The 21,384-nt window shown below is 42.8% G+C and overlaps 1 long non-coding RNA gene across 1 annotated transcript in view; it reads left to right on the top strand.

Annotated features, from left to right (window-relative positions):
• The first annotated feature begins 15,617 nt into the window (after nucleotides 1-15,617).
• Nucleotides 15,618-21,384, top strand: part of LOC125487105 — a 32,834-nt gene continuing 27,067 nt past the window's right edge. Inside the window, exons 1-2 of the long non-coding RNA XR_007265651.1 lie at nucleotides 15,618-15,994; nucleotides 19,106-19,148. This is a non-coding gene — a long non-coding RNA (uncharacterized LOC125487105). The remainder of the gene's footprint in view (nucleotides 15,995-19,105; nucleotides 19,149-21,384) is intronic.

Here is a 21,384-nt window from a genome sequence, read left to right as displayed (position 1 = left end):
TCTTATTTGGCCTAAAGGTTCCAGCTCAGATATCAATGGCACACAACAACTTGGGTACCATTCCACCAAATGTGATGCACCCTTATTAAACTACTAAGCAAGGAGGTTGGTTAGCTCATTTACTGGGTCACCAGTTTGTTACGCAGAGCAACACTAATAAAGCGGGTTTAATCCCTGCACAGGCTCAGGTTACCATACAGGACACTCTCCCTTCACCTGAGATGTGGTAAGCCTCAGGTTAAGATTTGAGCAGTTCTCCTTCTCTCTAATGAGGGAATAGCCCTATGGTCTGTTTGGGCTGTGGTAACTTTTACTTTTGAATACTCACAAAGACACTGGCTAATTAGAAATCCTGTGAGTTAGGTGGTCAACACATCGGACAGATGTCCTGGTAGATCTTCTGCGCATATGAGCAGATTTCCCTGGAGCGTTGGAGGCTGAAGGGTGACCTCATAGAAGTTTATGACATCATAAGGGGTAGAGATAAGGTGAATAGTCAAGGATTTTTTTCCGCAGGATAGGGGAGTCTAAAACTAGAGGACGTAGGTTTAAGGTGTGAGGGGAAATATTTAAAAGATTTAAGAGGCAACATTTCCACACAGAGGGTGGTGCGTGTTTGGAATGAGCTGCCAGAGGAAGTGGTGGAGGCTGGTACAATTTTATCATTTAAAAGGTATCTGGATGGGTACATGAATAGGTTTAGAGGGATATGGGCCAAATGCTGACAAATGGAACTGGATTAATTTAGGACATGTGGTCGGCACAGACGAGTTGGACTGAAGGGTCTGTTTCCGAGCTGTACATCTCTATGACTCTAGGACAATGCCGTTGTACCTGCTACAGTGACAGATTGTTCCCAAAATCTTTATTTTTATCTGCTCCTTGAAAACAGTGTGGGCCACATAAGATAATGCCTGATTTTGGCCCATTTCATTGTTTATTTAATTATATCGCCACCCTGCTTGAAACGATTGTTAGAAGTATATTCACTGCATTCTTTTCAAGATAGTGCTTGAATAACACCCCTATCAATCTCCAATTCTAGAGAGAAGGAAGCATTTTTATGGCCACAGTAGTCGTGAGGCTGCTGTTTCCTCACAGCTCTAAGATAGTTTTTAAAAAATTTCCATTGCAGAGCAAATTTGTGCCTTGACCAATATTTTACCATTCTGTCTTTCTGTTCTCAAGACCGAAATGCAGTTCTTTGTTCAAACTGTCAATGTCTCCTCTGATATACGATTCTACGACCATAAGACAAGGTCAACACACAAGACTCCACCACAACCAGCTTACATTCATTGATATGGAATAAAGATAAGAACATTTCCCACCTTGAGTGCAACTAGTGACAGGCAACAAATTGCTGGCCTGTCCCACGAGAGAGAATAAAATGAAATATTTACATGATTCAATGTGATTAATACAAAAATAAACATAAGAACTTAAGAACTAGGAGCAGGGGAAGGCAATTCATCCCTTCAAGCCTGCTCCACCAGTTAATACAGTCATGGCTGGTCTTACCTTGGCCTCAGCTCCACTTTCCTGCCCACTCTCAACAACCCTTCAACACATTACTAATTGAATATCTGTCCATCTCTGCCTTACATCTACTCAATGTCCCAGCATCCACCACAATCTGGGGGAATGAATTCCTTAGATTCATGACCCTTTGAGAAAAGTAATTTCTTCTCATCTCTGTTTTAAATCTGCTACCCCTTATCCTAGAACTATGACCTCTCCTTCTGGATTGGCCCACACGAGGAAACATCCTCATGACATATAATTTGTTAATTCCCTTTAGCATTTTATACCTCAATTAAATCTTCCCACATATTTTTTTTCTGAACTCCAGAGAGCATAGGCCTAAACTGCTCAATCTCTTTTCATAAGCAAAAAACCCTCACCTCTAGAATCAATCTGGTAAACCTCTTCTGAGCTGCCTCCAAGACAGCTACATCCCTCTTCAAGTAAGGGAATCAAAATTGTAATTGTAAAGGATGATGCAGAAACAGAGACTGTTGGAGAAACACAACCAATCCGGGAACATCTGTTGTAAACAGCAAAGAATGCAGTGACTTACAGAGATTGTGTGTGTGTGTTTGTGTTTGTGATTGTGTTAGTGAGTGTGTGTATGTGTTAATGAGTGTGTGTGTGTGCATTAGTGAGTGTGTGTGTGTGTGTGTTAGTGAGTGCGTGTGTCTGTGTGTTTGCAAATGTATGTGTGTATGTATGTGTGAATGTGTGTGTGTTAGTATATGAGTGTGTGTATCTGTTACTGTGTGTGTGTGTCAGTGTATGAGTGTGTGTATCTGTTAGTCTGTGTGTGTGAGCATGTGTCTATATATGTATGTGTGTGTGTGTTTGCATATGCATGTGTGTATGTATGTGTATTTGTGTACGTGTGAGCATGTGCGTGCGTGTGTTTGTGTGTTAGTATATGAGTGTATGCATCTGTTACTGTGTGTGAGCATGTGTGTATATGTATGTGTGCACGTGTTAGTATGTGAGTGTGTGTATCTGTTAGTGTGTGTGTGAGCATGTGTGTATACATGTTTGTGTGTGTGTGTGAGTGTGTGTACTTGTTTCTGTGTGTGAGTGTGTGTGTGTACTTGTTTCTGTGTGTGAGTGTGTGCAAGTGTATATACATGTGCTTTGGTGTATGTATGTGAGACATTGACTCACAAGACACATCATTTGTTTACTTCTAAGTCGGGATGCAGTGGCTACATCCCAACCAGGCAACTTCAATTTATGATTGGGCTGAAATGGAAATGCTGCAGTGGGATCAATATTTTTATGTGATCAACATCTGTAAACTACTTTAACGATGAAAGTGCATGGCAGTTAGTGGGCCCCAGCCTGTCGGACATATCTGCTTCGGGAACAAGTTAACCAGCTGCATCGTCAACATCTGTCAAGCTGCCCAATATTTATTAGCATTTGTTAAGGATGTTGAAAGATTAAATTCTGAAGAATAATTGCATGGCAGTGTGAAAGATTAGAAAATCAGCAAAATGTGAGAAGTTAATGAATCCCACATCTGGAGGATGATGCCTCCATATGCCTACAGTTCACAGGGGAAGAGATCTGTTGCGGGGGTGGGGGGTGGGGAGTGCGGAGTCTCTGAACTGATCATCTGTTAGATGTGCACAATCGGAGTCAGGTTGTTTTAGGAAAAGAAGACAATTTTAGGCTGTTTTGCTGAGATCGTGGACAATTAGATTTCCTCAGTCTCTGGCAGATCCGCATTGGGCCTACGATGTTTAAGATTCCACCTCCACAGCTGGTGAACAGTGCCAAGAGTAGAGGAAGGCAACAGAATATTTTTCTATTTTCTTCTGGAGATACAGGTAGTGCGGGAGTGTGGGCATATATTAACCATCCTTGGTTTGACACAACTGCTTTGTTTGTTCGCCAGAAATCAGCTGATTTGTGTTGCCCTGGAAACACATACCGATCAATTCAGATAAAGGTAGCAGGCTTCTTTCGCTTCAATTTTAAGTCTGGATGAAAGAGCAGAGGGACCTTGGTGAAGACATGCACAGATCATTGAAAGTGGCAGGACACATGGAGAGAGCAGTGAGCAAAACATGCAATATTCTTGTATTTATTAATAAGGGGATTGAGTACCAAGAACGAAGAGGCGATGTTGAACTTGTATAGGACATTTGTTGGGTCTCAGCTGGAGCTTTGTGTGCAGTTCTGTGTGCCACACTGCCAGACGGACGTGAACGCATTGGAGAGAGAGCAGAATGAATGTCCGTGGATGAGGAACTTCAGTTGTGAGGATAGAATGAAGAAGTTGGGATTATTGTCTTTAGAGAAAATGTTAACAGGAAATCCGAAAGAGATTTTCAAAATCATGAGCAGGCTGGACAGAATAGATATGGGACGACTGTTCCCACTCATAAAGAGAACAAGAGGGCAAAGTTTTCAAGTGGATCTACAAAGGAAGAAGAGTCAAGTGAGAAAAAAAAACCTTTTCACACAGTGAGTAATTCAGGTCTGGAATGCACTGCCTGGAAATGTGGTGCAGACAACTTCAATGGAGACATTCAGGAGGAGCATTGGATGTTTATTTGAATAAAAATAATATACAAGGGTCTTGGGGGGAAAGCAGGAGACTGGCATTAGATAATGATGCTCATTCTTTTAAAAATTATTCACAGGATTAGTGCATCACTGGCTAGGCCAGCATTCCTAATTACCCAGAGTGGTTCTAGTAAAGACTGGTTCTAGAATTAGTTCTAGTTTATCCAGAGAGGAAAAAAATGACATTTTTACAGGCGTACTTTGTCAAGTTCTACCACAATACAACATATTTCAATGAAACTACTGTTCACTCTTCTACATGCCCATTCCAACTCAATGTCTCCTTATCAGATAAATCTTGTATCCCAGGTATCAATCTAATGAACATTTATTGCACCCTATATAAAACATGCATATTCTCTGCACAGAGAGACTAGCACTCTGTATGGTACCGTAGGTTTGGTTTCACCAAATCTCTGTACAATTGCAGCAAGTGCTCCTTAGTCTTGTATTCCAACCCCTTGCAAAGAAGGTTAACATACCATTTGCCTTCCTAATCACTTGCTCCTCCTGCATGTTAACTGAACAGTCCATAATGAGTCTTTCAAATGCAATTTGGAGTTCTTTCATAAAGCAACACTGTGAGCAACACTATTTGAGCAATTTGAGATGTGATAAGACATACGTTCAGTGTAGTATCCTTGGGAGGAAGTGAGTTCTTTGGAACCAATGGTTTCAAGAACTTTCCACCTATTGGGTTTTCTTTATATTAAACCTGGGTCATTGTGGACCAATTAAAAATGAATAATTATATTGATGACTCAACAATGCCATTGTCATTGTATTACGTGATATTGGGAGAATTAAATAAACAATTGTATTTCCAACTCATCAATTCCTAGACATGTTATATTCCAGGTGCAATGGGTAAAGGGGCAAATTATTGTGTTATGGACCAGACCAAACCTCCTCAAAAAATTCAGAAGATAGTTTAGGCCCTAACTTTTTCTTATTTTAAAGATAAATGTAAGATGTTGCAATCTAAGGTTTTGTTGCATTCCAGATGCAATCCAATTGGTCAAACTACTGGATTTAAAGCAAAACACACTTCATTCATCTACTATACACAGAGGGTGAATCATGTGTGAATTAACTTCCTGAGGAAGTGGTGAATGCAGGTACAGTTATAATGTTTAAAAGACATTTGAATAAGTATATGAGTAGAAAAGGTTTGGAACGATATGGGCCAGGAGCAGGCAGGTGTGATTAGACCCTTCAGTCGAAGCAATCCATGCCGAACATAATCTCAAACTAAACTATGTTCTATGTTCTATGTTCTATGATACGGGCCACGTAGATTATGTTCGGCATGGACTGCTTGGACCAAAGGGTCTAATCACACCTGCCTGCTCCTGTCCCATATCACTCCAAACATTTTCTATTCATTTACTTATCCAAATGTCTCTTTCCATGCTGCATGACTCTATGACTCTAAGACTATAGTTAAAATGCTACAAAAGAAAGAAGGAATTGGAATAACTCTACCGGAAAGCTTAACAGAATAATAGATATAGATATAGTAACTATTACTAATTAACTGATCCAATATAGTAACATCCCATAAACACACTCTTGGCAACAGACAAAATTCAGAAAACAGATTGCCTCACATAACTTCATCAGACCAGGGGGGGAAAGAAAATCAAGAGAAAACTCTGAGAGAGAGTAGCAGCTGGTAGAGATTTACTATAACTTCCAACTCTGTGGACACCACAGAAAATTAAAACTAAAAGTTTTGGTTCTGTGAGTGCTTGATCACAGCCATCCAGGCTGCTTCTATTGTTCCAACTTTAAAACAAAAACCCAGGACCTCACAAGTTGTTTATTACTATAGTAAACAGCTCAATACCTTTGTCGTAAAACCTCTCTTCAAAAAAACCAAGGCCAAATTACACATCTTAAAGCCGGAGTATCGTCACATTTTCTTAAAATTCACTCTCAGAATGAGGGCATCGCTTACCAGGCAGAATTTATTGCCTACCCCTAATCCTTGAGAGTCAACCACATTGCTGTGGATCTGGAATCATATGTAGGCAGTTTCCTTCCCTAAAGGGCATTAATGAACCAGTTGGGTTGTTCCTTACAATTGACAGTGGGCTCATGGTCACCGTTAAATTCTTAATTCCAGACTTTTTATTGAACTCAAATTCCACCTTCTACCTTGGCAGGATTTGAACCTGGGTCCCCAGGAACATTACCTGGGTCTCTGGATTAGCAGTCCAGCGATAATACTAGTAGACTATTGCCTCCCTTACTGTTTGGGTAGGGTGGCGAGCAAATGCTTGATTTTAGCAGATTACTGACGTGATCGCACACTGAATTCTGGGATTGTGACCACCCAGGGAAATTTCAGCCTCCTTGGGGCAATGTATTCCACAGAACTTCAGCGGGTACCCAATGTCTAGCATCACCACTGGAGCATTCAGTTAATGCATGTGCAGAGAAAGTGATGATATTATTCAAGTACACCTGAATTTCTATTTGCCTGTATCGGTTCCTAAATCCATCTGCATTAACGCATGTACAAATATATATAAAATGCTAGCATATCCTGTTCAGTTTAGCATGCAATAACTGTTATAGCTAACAGCCATTTTGCAACAATAACGTGGAGAAAATTTTACATTCAATAAAAACCGAAAGAACTGTGGATGCTGAAAATTAGAACCAAAAACAGAAATTGCTGGAAAAGCTCAGCAGGTCTGGCAGCATCTGTGGAGAGAAATCAGAGTTAACCTTCTCAGGTCCAGTAATCCTGCCTCAGAACTGAATTTTATGTTCCTCTGAGAATAGGTTAGTTGGAGGCAGGGGTGTATAAATTCGGTGTAATTGCATGAGGACAACCTCCTGCACTGCCCCTAATGCAATTTACCCAAGGCAGAGAAGGCTTTAGGAGGCCCACCTGCTCTTGGGTCATTCGATGTTCCAATGTGAACAATTAAGGGCCTCTTTCTGTCCTGCCACAAGTTTTCCCATGCTGTTGAAGGTCAGAGCAGAGTTTGAAGCTCACCAGGCCTCATTCCTCAGGCTGCTGATGGTAAAGTGGGATGTTCTAACTTGAAGGTCTCCCTAAGCTGACAGGTGGCCCTAACTTCAAGGTCTTGCCCAATGCCCTCCAAGAGGTGCCTACACCTCATGCTTCCACACCCCTGCAAACCCTCCCCACCACCCCCCCCACCCCCAGTAGGGCCTCCTAACCTGTCCTCACCATAAATGAACCCAATTTACCTACCCATCGAGCTCTGTGGCTTCTCACCATTGGAAACTGGGTATAGTCCCACCAGTGACCACAACTCTTGATATTTCCAGAGACCTGCCATCCATTTGCTTGACTAATTGAACACGAAGGTGGGATTTCATCCTGAGATTTGACTGGAAGTCTCATCCTGAGCCAATTAATGCCCTAACAAGCTAAACCCACAGAGGAGGGTACAGCTCTACAATTTACTCCCAGTGTGGAGATCCTGGCACATGATAAAATTCTGACTGTGGTGTCTAGTGACAGATTATTTCACATTCCATGAAATTCCATTGGCAGTTCCAAAATTGCCCACAATCATAATGAATTGGCTGAGGAATATCTGACATTATAATGTAAATCACAAAAAAAAATCACATCAATGATTAACACGATGTATGCTGTATTCTTTGAGGTATCTGATAGCCACTGGTCAATTGGTAGCTCTTTTTGTATGGGGGTTCAAGTCCGATTGCAAAGATTTAAGGACAAAGCTAGCCAAGGTGCTGGTGCAGTGCTGAGGGAGTGCTGTGAGGAAGAAAATAGGTTTTCATGCTGCCTGATTTTAGACAATGCTAGCTAAAATCCACTACTTTCCAATAAAATGGTCTTATTAACATTCCACACATTTAAGGAATTCTGGCTAAGCCTCTTAAAGGTCAAGAAGACCTTTATGATTTGGTTACAGAATTTTTAGGTATCAGCAGTTTTCAATCTCTCGACAAAGCTGTGAATAGTCTTTCTTTTTAAAATTCCCCATTAAATGCATCAAATGTTCTTTCCTTTTCTGGTGCTCTACCAAATGTTTTGCGCTTTTAGTTTTTTTTTGTTGTCGCATATGCCGAGGAAAATACAGTGAAAAGTGTTCTGTTGCCACAATCCACCGCCATTTTTAGGTACAAAGGAATAAAAAGAAAGTGCTTCAATAGAGTTCAGCTTCATTGCCCGGTGTCCCAAACACGGCTCCAGGACTTCTGCAAGATCCCTGCTTCAGGTGTACCGCTCCACCACAGCTGAAGCCCCCACTGGCATTCCAGGAGCCCATATGTCGGACCTAGGAAGCCAGGAGTCCCTGTTCCACCATCGCTGCAGCTGACAGCTCCCTCCCAATTGCAGGAGTCTAGGCACTGGGCCTACAAAGCCAGAATTCCCCGTTATACAAGAAACATGAAAAATAGGAGCAGGAGTAGACCCTTTGAGTTTCCCCATTCAGTGTAATAATGGCTGATCATGCAAATCAGTTTCCTGTTCCTGCTTTTTCTCCATACCCTTTGATTGTTTTAGGCCTAAGAACTATACCTAATTCTTTATCGTAAACATTCAATGCTTTGGCTTCAACCACTTTCCACGGCAGAAAATTCCACAGGCTCACCACTCTCTGGGTGAAGAAATTTCTCCTCATCTCAGCCCTAAATAGCTTACCTCATGCCCTTAGACTGTGACCCCTGGTTCAGGACTGCCTACATGAAACATACTCTCACTTCCATCTTTCAGCCATGTAGGCATTAATCATTAATCATTAATCAGACAATCGACTGAGGCTCAGCTGCGGTACCCTTGGCTCTGAGTCAATCATAGAATCCCTACAGTGTGGAAGCAGGCCAATCAGCCCATCGTGTCCACACTGACCCTCCAAGGAGCATCCTGTCCAGAAAGGAGAGAGATTTTAAAAAGACATAAGGGGTAAATATTTTACACAGAGGGTGGTTTGCATGTGGAATGAACTTCCTGAGGAAGTGGTGGATGCGGGCACAGTTACAACATTTGAAAGACACTTAGATAAGGACATGAATAGGAAAGGTTTGAAGGGATATGGGCCAGCAGCAGGCAGGTGGGACAGTTCTGAGGAAGGGCCACCGGACCCGAAATGTTAACTCTGTTTTCTCCTTCATAGATGCTGCCAAACCTGCTGAGCCTTTCCAGAAATAGTAGGAACTGCAGATGCTGGAGAATCTGAGACAACAAGGTGCAGAGCTGGATGAACACAGCAGGCCAAGCAGCATCATAGGAGCAAAAAGGCTGACGTTTCAGGCTAGACCCTTCATCAGAAATGCTTTAGAAAGCCTTTCCAGAAACTTTGTTTTTGTTCAGCATATACTAGTTGGACTGAAGTGTCTGCCTCTGTGCTGTGTGAATCTATGGCTTTATGATGCATGATTATGGCTCTATAAAGATCTTGAACACTTCTTAACAATTTATAGACAAGTCAGGATTGAAAGATTGTCATAGAATGTATTCTGACTCAGGTTAAAAAGTTAATTGCATTTGATTGTCTGTGTGCCTACCACTCAAAGCCATTGTCTATGTCAACTTAGTTGACTGAATGTAATAAATGGATTACATTGCAACGGTATTTGTTTTGTCAGATTTGAATTGTTTTAGACTTTCGCCATTGCTATTGGTCTTCCTCCTCTTAGGCTTTTTTTTAAGTTGAACACATTAATGCTTTTCTGCCTCAATTACTTTCTGTTTCTTCAGCTGAAAATTAAGAATGTTACTGCAGAGGAACAACCAAGACCTAATTCATTCACCCCAGCTTTAGAGATTGAATAGAATCTGACAACTTCTATCTCAAGGCAAGACGCATCTACTGGATGCTGAATAATTTGTATGTGGAAGGAAAGGCAAATGGTTCATTGGTTCTTATTAACTGCTTAGCAACTGATCAAATAGAAAATGCCTGCAAAATTTTATACTGATTTTGAAAATCAGGATCATTATTGGACAGAAGGTCAACTTTAATCTCCACACATTCATCAATATTCAATACACTTCCTGCACCTCCAACACACTGTGGCTTCAATTTGCAGTACTGGTACTGTCTACAAGGTGCATTATCTATAAGGTGTACTATCAGGCATTTTATCTACAAAGTGTACTATAGGCAATCATCAAGGTTTTTAAAGCTGCTCCTCCCACTATGACGACCTCGAACTGGAAGAATGAGGAGCAAAAGCAATTGAGAAAACAAGCACTTCCATCACCCTCCAAGTGACACACAAATAGACTTCATTTTCACTCTGGAAATTTCTGGAGGGCTGCCCTGTATTATGAAAGAGTGGGGGACATGTCCGTGGATTTTCACAGCCAGCAAGGGAATAACAGCTTGGTCTAAAACTACTGGGCCTGTCTTCACACAGTAATCAATTAATATGATAAATTGAGCAACAATTTCAGAAAGACCCTCTTATCCAGGCCTTCAGCTACCTCTGAAACATACAGTGAATTGTTTCCATGTGGATCTTTGGAAGTGCAGCAGTGTGTGGATTTGAGTGTTCAGGGGAGGGGTTCAAGTAGAGGGCACACCAAGGATTATGGATTCCTTCCAAAGAATCAACGTTAAGTTCCTATTCCATCTGGACCTCTCGAAGTACGCACACATGTCAAGGAATTCTGGGCACTGGTTGTCAATTTCAAATACAGCCCCAACTGATTGAAGAGCACCTGATGGCCAGATCTCAGCAAGGCAACTGTTTCAAATAGGCCGCAATCAATTGTCGTCTTCAAAGCAATCAATAATTGAAGATTATCCCTGATGTCAAACACAGCACATGATCAAATTATAAGTATAAATACACAGCACAATCAGACCAAGGCTAGGAGAAAGGAGGCTGAATATCAGATGTCTGTTTTCCAGTCTGAAAATACCATCCACAGGGACCTGCTCTCTATGTGGAGTGAACATATGTGTGAGAAGCAAGAGGAGATCATTTGGCCCCTCAAGCCTGTTCCACCAGGACAATCTGTGCCAGATCACACCACTACATCCTGTTTCCCCATGACAAGGTCAGTGTTGCAGTCCAGGCAGGTAGACTTTACCAATATAGTGGGCACTCCCTTAGGTTAAGGGTGCTACAGGCACCTATTGGGTTGAGTGCACTATATAACAACAGGGCTGACTTCATCAATAGAAAATGGTTCTATTCCATCAGTGTCCAAACCATCTGTGATCATCGGTCCCACATCTTACCAATTTGCGCTGGGTAATTTTGGAGTTGCTATGATGCTTATATTCTTGATAACGATAAGGTTTCTGCTTCTTTTCAAGGACTAAATGCCAATCCATTCTGGAGAAGGGTCAGTCAACCTGAAACATAAACTCTGATTTCCCTCCACAGATGCTGCCAGAACTGCTGAGCTTTTCCAGCAATTTCTGTTGTTGTTTCAGGTTTACAGCATCTGCAGTTCTTTCTGTTCTTATTTATGCAAGGCAATCAACTGTACTTGATGACTCCGGTACACAAGCCGCAATGCAGCACATTCTTCAATAAAAACTGTCATGGAGCAGACGTTAGCCTTCCCAAAGGTGAAGTTCCAATACTTGGATCAGCATGGATGTCCTTCATGTACAGTCTCGACAGAGTATGTCTCATGATCCTTGCATGTTGTACTGTGCACAATTAGAGCAGGCAAAGGCGGGGATGTGATGCAGACTGAAGATCTGGATCATGGCAGCAGTCCTCCTCCTCCAAGGAAGATGAGGACATTGATTAGGAGGAACATTACCTTCACCATGGTATTGAACTGCCATAGAGTCACAGAGTTGTACAACATGGTAACAAACACTTCTGTCCAACACGTCCATGCCAACCAGATGTCCTAAATTAATCTTGTCCCATTTCCCAGCATTTGGCCCATATCCCTCTAAACCCTTCCTATTCATGCACCTATCCAGATGCCTTGGAAATGCTGTAAGTGTACCAGTCTTTACCACTTCCTCTGACAGCTCATTCCATACACACACCACCCTCTGCATGATAATTGACAGCCTCCTCCAACAGATCAAAGTTAATTGAAGATCTCATTCGCTGACTGTAAATTCACTGCTGCTCCAAAATCAAGGTTACCATGTAGTGTCCCAAAAGGAGAGAGAGCTTTAGTTGTTGTTCTACCTTTGCTCCTTTTTTCCCAATTTTTGATAAGTGTGAACATTTACAACTGTTTGAAGGCTTTACAGACATCAAATGCTCTGACATCCAACGATAATGATAATGTGTGCCACGATGGACACTAAGGAAAGAGTAGAACTCCTTCAGACAGGATTCTATTGTTGTGTGGGGCTACAGAAGGGCACCCTCTGTAGTTTTACTCTTATAGCTGCAGCTAAAATTACAGTCATTGCAATTGCATAAGAGTTGCTTTAAAGAGCTGATATATTTCCAAAGGCGATATTCCATTTCCAATGACAAGTCATCTGTGCTCACAGCAGATTTTCTTTCTCCTTGCCCTCCCACTACGTCCAGGAGCACTCATGGGACCTGCAGATGGGGCGGAGGGAGCCTGCCCTTTAGCAGAGCTTGTTGGTCTTGAAGGTTGGGTGGAAGACTCTGAGAACATTTGTGGTTAGAGTACACAGATATGCTGAGAGTGAGTATCCTGCCCAGATTTAAGTTCACCATCCACAGCCACAGCTTCTACTGGGTTGGATATCACATGTAGGGATGTTGGGAACGTGCTTCCATTGGTAAGAGAGACTAGAACCTGAGGGCACAGGCTTAGAGTAAAGAAAAGACCATTTAGAATGGAGATGAGGAGAAACTTCTTCAGCCAGAGGGTGGTGAATCTATGGAATTGACTGCCACAGAAGGCTGTGGAGGCTAGGTCATTGAGAATATTTAAGGCGGAGATAAATAGTTTCTTGATTGTCCGTGGATCAAGGGTTATGGGGAGAAAGCAGAAGAATGGAGTTCGGAAACTTATCAACCATGATTGAATGGTGGAGCAGACATGATGGGCCGAATGGCCTAATTTTTGCTCCTATGTCTTATGGTCTTATGGTAGGGTGGAGAAGGAAGGGTTGGGCATCTCTGCATTGGGCTGTAAGGAGATGTCTGGTGATGGTCTTTATGTGGTTCCTCTTTCACTTGGGTGACGGCTGGCACCTCCTTGAGAGGAGGGGGCAACTGAAGTGAGGTCAAAGTCCTGATCACCCTCTCACCTTGCTGTAGCTATTGAACGATGGAGTGCAGCTCTGGGACCATACACAGCAGACGCTGAGGGTTCTGATGGATTGGGGTCTCTATGGCAGCCACCATTTGTCCACACAGATAGTCAGACACACACATGCCAGAGCCAGGATGGTATTGATGTCACTTATCGATCACTTCAGTCTAGTTTCTCACAAATCCACCTGCTGCCTCTGTGTCTGTTTCTGTAAGTTCACAAAGTTAATAACGGCCAACACCCATGGGACCCTCTCCTGGCTGGGGTTTGAGTACATGCCCAGTCTCCAGAAATGCTCTGAACGCCAGTGACCAGGGCACATCTTCCTTGGCCAGATGTGGAGAGGTTTCAGTGACCACCAAAATGTGCTGTCGCTGCTCAGTTAAAGTACTCACCAAGTACCTGAGCTGCTGAATGGTGTGGGGGAATGGCTTGGGATGCGATGGCCTGGTAGTATTATCACTGGCCTGTTAATCCAGAGACCCAAGTAATCATTCAGGTTTTGGGTTCAAATCCTGCTGCAGCAGATAGTGAAAATTGAATTCATTAAAAATCTGGAATTAACAGTCTAATGGTGACATGAACCCATTATCATTGGTCAGCAAAACACATTTGGTTCACTAATATTCTTTAGGGAAGGAAATTGCTGTACTTACCTGGTCTGGACAAGGTGGGTGACACGGTGGCTCAGTGGTTAGCACTGCTACCTCACAGCGCCAGGGACCCGAGTTTGATTCCAGTTTTGGGCGACTGTCTGTGTGCAGTTTGCACATTCTCCCTGTGTCTGTGTGTGTTTCCTCCACAGGCCAAGATGGGCAAGCTAGGTAGACTGACTTTGGGAAATGCAAGGTTACAGGGATAGGGTCTGGGTGGGATGCTCTTCAGAGAATCAGTGTGGACTTGATGGGCCAAATGGCCTACCCCAAATTGTGAGGTTCTATGACATGTGACTCCAGGCCCACAGCAATGTGGTTGACTCTTAACTGCCCTCTGGGATAGACAATAAATGCTAGGCCAGCTTGTGAATGAACATAAATTAAAAAACGCCTCGCAAATATATTTTTCTGAGGGATCTACAGCCTCTTCCTCAGAGGTGGAAGAAGGAACTGACGTCTGGAGGGGCTCGTCTCTTGCTATATGAAGGAAGGAGGATTTTCTCCTTGCAGGGGGAGGAGACAGATGTCAGTCACACCAACGCCTGTCTCAGCTTTTAGCCGAATTATGAGCCCTTTTGTCCAGCAGTGAGGCAAAGGGAAGGATTGCCTGAGACGGAAGTGCCTGGAGGAGTTGTTAGAGTTTGAGAAGGAGCAGGAGATTTAGGCAGCTATCGTGCATGAAGTTGCATAGAGTTGGTAGTTTGGGGGTCAATTGGAGGACAACATGAGAACCACTGAGGGAAGATGCTGCAAATAATTGTGAGAGTGGTAGACTACCAGCCTTGGTGAGTGCTGTGTACAATAGAAGAGATAGAGTGAGTGTGAAGTAGCAGAGAGAGAGGTGGTGGCACTTATCCTGGCACAGCATCCTTCCTGCATTTACCGTAAGATAGAGTAGCATAGGGGTGGCACAGCGGCTCAGTGGTTAGCACTGCTGCCTCACAGTACCAGGGACCTGGGTTCGATTCCACCCTTAGGCGACTGTCTGTTTGGAGTTTGCACATTCTCCCTGTGTCTGCGTGGCTTCCTGAGGGTGCTCCAGTTTCCTCCCACAGTCCAAAGATGTGCAGGTTAGGTAAATTGCCTGTAGTGTTCAGGGATGTGTAGATTAGGTCGGTTACAGGGGAATGGCTCTGTGTGGAATGGTCTGAGGTTCGGTGTGGACTTGTTGGGCCAAAGGGCCGGTTTCCACACTGTAGGGATTCTATTCTATGATAATTAGACCATTCAGCTCATCAAGTCTGCTGGGCCATTCAATCATGGCTGATATGTTTCTCAACCCCATTCTCCTGCCTTCTCCCCATAACCCTTGATCCCGTTACACATTCCTCTGGACTGTGGATACCAGGTCATTGCCTCACACCAGACTTTTAGTATCGGTGCCCATGCTCTCCTCTGGCGCTCTCGGGTAAAGAGAAACACCCTCCTCATTCCCAAGGCCCTCCAAGTCCTTGTCAGCAAAGCAAAGTATCAACTCGCCTCCCTCAGCCAGATCATTTTGACTTGCACAGGGACACAATTAATTGTTCAAAGTGGTTTAAGTATGCCACTTGCTGTGCGAATGCCAGGAAGTCCTGATTCCAGTGAGCACTTCCTCCTCTGCTGACCGCATGCTGGCTCGAGATAAGAGCTACGGATGCCGGATGTGTGACGAATGAGGTGAACAGCACAGAACAGCACTAGAAATGTCACCAGCGTTGGGAAACTCGCCATTGAACTCCCCTGAAACTGACCCTCAGCTAAAATATGGGAAATGTCAGTCCCATCGCTTCTGCCGTCCTAATATTGAATTGGATGGCATTTCAATACTGGATAGGCAGTCCGCTAATTTAGCCACAGTGGAAGAGGCGATGGTGGAGTGAAGTTGGGCATTTGTAAGCGTACATGTGAAAAGTAATGCTGTGCTTTCCGACTTATAAAGAGACATATTAATGAAAGACCTTCCCTCACAACGACTCGTGAATTGAGAGAGGGGAAAATTCACCTCAGGTGATAGCCAGCTTGGGATCACAACACTTTGAAAAAGTATCTCCATTGTGGCAGCAGTGAGAGGCTAAAGTTCAAGGTAAGCTAACATCATGAAAGTGACAAAGCACAGTCCAAGTTGAAGATTGGAAGCAATGATGTTCTAATGTTGCTGTGGCAGTTAATAAACAGATATTATTTCTGATTGTACAATCATTGTGTTTATGTTACAGGATGACCCAGGAAATATTTTCAATAAATAATTATTGGCTCTCATTTACTTTGAGTCCATTTGTTCCCTGCAAGAAAAGTATGGCAAATTTATCAAGAACCTTTAAAAGCATAACAAAAATCACAAAGAGTTTCACAAATAGGCAAAAGTGAAAACAGAGTTGGCCAGGTTGGGAGATATTACAGGATGACTGAAAGTGTCCCAGAAAACACTTGAGAATGGAGAGGAAGGAGAAAGTGTGTAAAAACAGAGTGGGGCCAACCTAGTTAAAGGTTCTGCCATGTAAACAAAGTCCTTTATCGAGGAATCATTTAGTCCCTGACCATGTTGATTTCTGAAAACACTTGGTCTTGGATTCGGTTGGAACTGATTACGTTGTAAAAGTGCATTCCTTGTCAAATAAATCATTACATTGAACAAGTTCCCCTCCGCATACTGTGTTAATAGGAATGAGTGCACACACAATGATCCCAGTGTAATGGATACACAGTCTATTAGCAGACAGTGGCTACACTTGCTCATTGTGTGGCTAAGAGAGAACAACGACAAGCGTCACGTCCGGTTAACTCTAACTTACAGCTGATGCCAGCTGCATTTGAAACTCTGCAGGACGTTTCGATGTGGTGATCGTAGCAGCTCCGTGAGACCGAGGTACCAGTGATGTAGTTGATAGAGCTATCTGCTATCTATACTAAATCGTTATGTATAACCATGGTTTCAGTCTTGACTCGGTAGATATCACTTTTGCCTCTGATTCAGTTGAGTGTAGGTTCAAGTGCCAGTACAGAGATGTATAATTCACAATGGATCAGCAGCTCTGCTGGTGCAGGAGAAATTGCCTTGCCTCTGAGGCAGACATTCTTGGTTCAAGTCCCACTCCAGGACCCAACAAATAATTAAAGTGTGTTTACAATGTGCAAAGACTTAATGTGTGTCAACCTGCCAACCCTTCCAACTCATGCAACGGCAGGAAGTAAGAGTGGGAGAAATTCCTGGTTAGCCATGTGATGAAAAGGACATTGGAACCTTGACCACCACTATCCATGGCTCCACAAAACAGCAGCAAGTAGAAGTGAAAGTTGTCATAGCAATGTGGATTCTCTAAATGAGTTGTAATGCAGCATTGACACTAAGGGTGTGTTACATTGTCACAATTGTCCTCATTTGGACATTAATATTAATCAAAGTTTTGTCTGCCCCCTTGGGTCACTGGATAAAGGAGTTGATGGCTTAGTGGCAGTATCACTGGACTGTTAATCCGGAGATCCAGGTTCAAATCCTCCCATGGCAGATGGTGGAATTTGAATCCAATTAAAATCTGGAAATGAGAGTCTAATGCTGACCATGAATCCATTGTCAACTGTTGGGGAAAAGCCCATCTGATTCACTAGTATTCTTCAGGGAAGGAAACTGCCGTCCTTACCTGGTCTGGCCTCCATGTGACTCCAGACCCACAGCAACGTGGTTGGCTCTTAGGGATAGGCAAGAAATGTTGGCTTAGCCAGTGATTTCCTCATCCTGTGAATGAATGTTCAAAAAAATTATGATATTATTTTGAAGGACACAAGGTGAATTCTTCCAACAAATCAGGCTAATAGCCATCCCTCAATTGGCTTATAGAATCCCTACTGGCATCTTCCTGCCATTAATGGGATGTTGTAAATTGATTCCTGCATTTTCAATATTACAAAATATACTTTATTGACCGTAAAACACTTTAGAATCTCCAGGACCCGAGAAATGTTTCATATAAAATGTTCCTTATTTTTACCTGCTGCCACTTTTCGGTAATATCGTTTGGAATTTATAATCTTGAAATTAAGTTGCATAAAGATTAGCATCTATGCACTTAATGCATTCATACAGTCTGTTTAAAATTAGTGGGTTGATGTCTCCGCAGAGAACAGAGAATAAGTGAATTGCATTAAAATATGTTGTAAGCTTGTGTACTAATTTTCACTCCTTTCAAGAGCCATCCACTGAGAAGACGTATTAAAAGGAAAGGTAGACAAATCAATGAGGTGGAGAGAGATGGAGGTACATTTAGAACACCTTCCCAATATTGAATTGGATGAAATTTCAGGTTGTGCAATACTAGATGCCAGTAAGCAGTCCATTAATTTAGCAACAGTGGGAGAGTTGATGATGGAGTGAAGCTGGGCATTGTCAGTGTACATGTGAAAAGTAATGCTGTGCTTTCCTGCTGATAAAGCAACATATTAATGAAAGACCTTCCCTCACAACTACTCTTGAATTGAGAGAGGGACATATTACCCCAGGTGATAGCCAGTTTGGATCACAACACTTTGAAAAAGCATCTCCGTTGTGGCAAAAGAGAGAGGCTAAAGTTCAGGATAAAACAAACATCATGGAAGTAAAAGTGAGGAGCAATGATGTTGTAACGTTTCTCTAACAATCAATGACATAATAAACCAATATAATTTCCGATGATGCACCCATTATTGGGGTGGCATGGTGACTCAGTGGTCGACACTGCTGCCTCAAGACGCCTGGGATCCAGGTTCAATTCTACCTTCAGGTGACTATCTGTGTAGGTTCCCTGCAGGTTCCCTCTGGGAGATCTGGTTTCCCCCCAGAGACCAAAGAAGTGCAGGCTAGGTGGATTGGCCATGCTATAATTGCTCATGATGTGCTGGTTAGGTGGATTAATCATGGGAAATGCAAGCTTACAGTGATTGGAGAAGGGAGTAGGATGCTCTTTGGAGGGTTGGTGTGGACTTGATGGGTCAAATGGCCTGCTGCCACACATTAGGAATTCTATGTTTATGTTATAGAATGACCAAGGAAAGATTTCAGAAGAAACATTTTGGACAAGACTCTTGCATTGGCATGGACCAGCTGCACTGAAATTTATTCTGGCTGTACAAATCAATATAATGGGCTCAACAGCTGCTCTGTCTCATTTTTGTATGTGCCATGCTGGAGCTGTAAAGCTAACATTGCTATTTCTACATCTAGGCACGTTGTCAAACCCGGACACAGTAGAGAAAAAGTCATATCAGTAAGTGAGCCAGTCCAATATTATTTTATATGCTGAGTTCAGATAGTTGCATGTGTGATTAGTCTAGTTAGGAGAGATTACCAACTCTTCAACAGCTTTGAGAGGCAGCTTGGTGGTTCAGTGGCTGGTACTGCTGCCTCAGAGTGCCAGGCACCCGGGTTCTATTCCACCTTTGGGCAACTGTGTGGAATTGGCACATCTTCCCTGTGTCTGTGTGGGTTTCCTGCAGGTGCTTGGGTTTCCTCCCACAGACCAAAGATAGATGAATCAGCTATGGGAAATGCAGGCTTACAGGGATTGGCTGGATCTGGGTGGGCTGCTCTTCAGAGGGTCAGTGTGGACTTGATGGGCTGAATGGCCTGGGCCCCTGTTAATTGTCCCTGACAAAATCTCTGTCCTGGGTGAGGATATGGTAGTCTGTGTAGAGAAGCTTTATAGGGATAATATCAGCAATGCTGAGTGTACATTTCAGGAAAGGACTGACAAGAGTAAGGCTCTTTGCATTTGAAAGAGGAAGGCTGAGTGGTGTTTTAATCAAGCTTTTCCACACTGTAGGGATTTTATGAACTATAACCACTGGGATATATAGTAGGATGGACTTCTATTTCAACCGTCCATGAAACATTCTCCAAATTCCACTATTAAATCAATGAAAATCCTCCAGAAGTGGTGCTAAAGCCGTCAGCACTTCAGGTCTCTAGATCAACATATTTCTTCTAGCAAAATTTTGTAAAGCCACTGTAAAGACTGTCATAGAGTTATAGAGTCATAGGCTCATACTCATGGAAACAGACCCTCGATCCAACCAGTCTGTGCTGAACATAATCCCAAACTAAACTAGTGCCACTTGCCTCCTGCTGGCCCAGATCCCTGCAACCCTTTCCTATTCATGCACTTATGCAAATATCTTTTAAATGTTGTAATTCCATCCATGTCCACCGCTTCCTCAGTAAATTCATTCCACGTGTGAACCATCCACTGTGTAAGAAGTTTGCCTCTCATGTCTGTTTTAAATCTCTCTCCTGTCCCTCAACAAAATAAATTATATAATCAGGATAGTGGAACAATAAACTAGCCCTTTGTGTGCTGGCCAATATTTACCCTTCATCCAACTTCACAAAAACAGATTATCTGGTCATTACTACATTAAATTGGCTGCTGCTTTAGCTACATTACGATAATGACTGCATCTCAAAAGTACTTCATTAGCTGTAAAGCACCGTGGGACATCCTGAGGTTGTGAAAGCCACTCTATGAATGCAGGTCATTTGTTTCTTGGAGCTATTTTTTCCAAAATCTGTAGTAAGTGCAGACAGTGTAATTATAGCTCATGGATCACATTTTGTATGTCACATCTTTTCTAATGCAAATCTCTTCCCAATGAATGCCTCATAATTCATATTCATAAGAGCACGTGGCAAAACTTTAAGTATACTCAGTGGGGAAATTAATTAGGTCTGCTTTCTATTGGTTCAGTCGCTCAATATGTTTCTTTTGGATGTAATTCTTTTATCTTCATGCTAAACTATTGCATACATTACAGATTCACAAGTCACTAAACAAAGTGCCACAAGTTGGCAAGACTGCAAAAAAGCAATACAGGCACTCGAATTGAAAAGTAAGGAAGTTATGCTGGAACTGTAAACAGTCTTGTTTAGACCTCGCTTCCAATTCTGTGTATGATTCTGATTGTCATTGGACCCAGGGGCAGAAATCAGTGAGCCTAACACTGCTGCTGACCCAGGTTCTCAAAGCCTGACCTAAGCAGAACTGCCCCAACCATTGACCCGAGCACAGTTTGCCCTGAGCCCTGACCCAAACACAGTTGCCTGCCCTCTAACCCAAGCAGAGTTCCCCTGAACCAAACACAGTTTTTATTTTAATTCATTCATGGGATGTGTGCACTTCTGGCTTGACCAGCATTTATTGCCCATCCCTAATTGCCCAGAGGGCTGTTAAGAGTCAACCACATTGCTGTGAGTCTGGAGTCACATGTAGGCCAGGCCAGGTAAGGATGGCAGATTTTCTTCCCTAAAAGACATTAATGACCCAGATGGTTTTTTTCTGACAATCGGCAACGGATTCATGGTCATCATTAGACTCTTAATTCCAGATATTTTAATTGAATCCAAATTCCACCATCGGCTGTGGCAGGATTCAAACCCAGGTCTGCAGAACACCAGAGATAACAAGGTGTAGAGCTGGATGAACACAGCAGGCCAAGCAGCATCAGAGG

This window comes from Rhincodon typus, chromosome 36 (assembly GCF_021869965.1).
Source record: "Rhincodon typus isolate 14 chromosome 36, sRhiTyp1.1, whole genome shotgun sequence".
Classification (NCBI taxonomy): domain Eukaryota; kingdom Metazoa; phylum Chordata; class Chondrichthyes; order Orectolobiformes; family Rhincodontidae; genus Rhincodon; species Rhincodon typus.
Note: the sequence above shows the minus strand (reverse complement) of the source record. Positions and strands in the feature narration are given on the sequence as shown.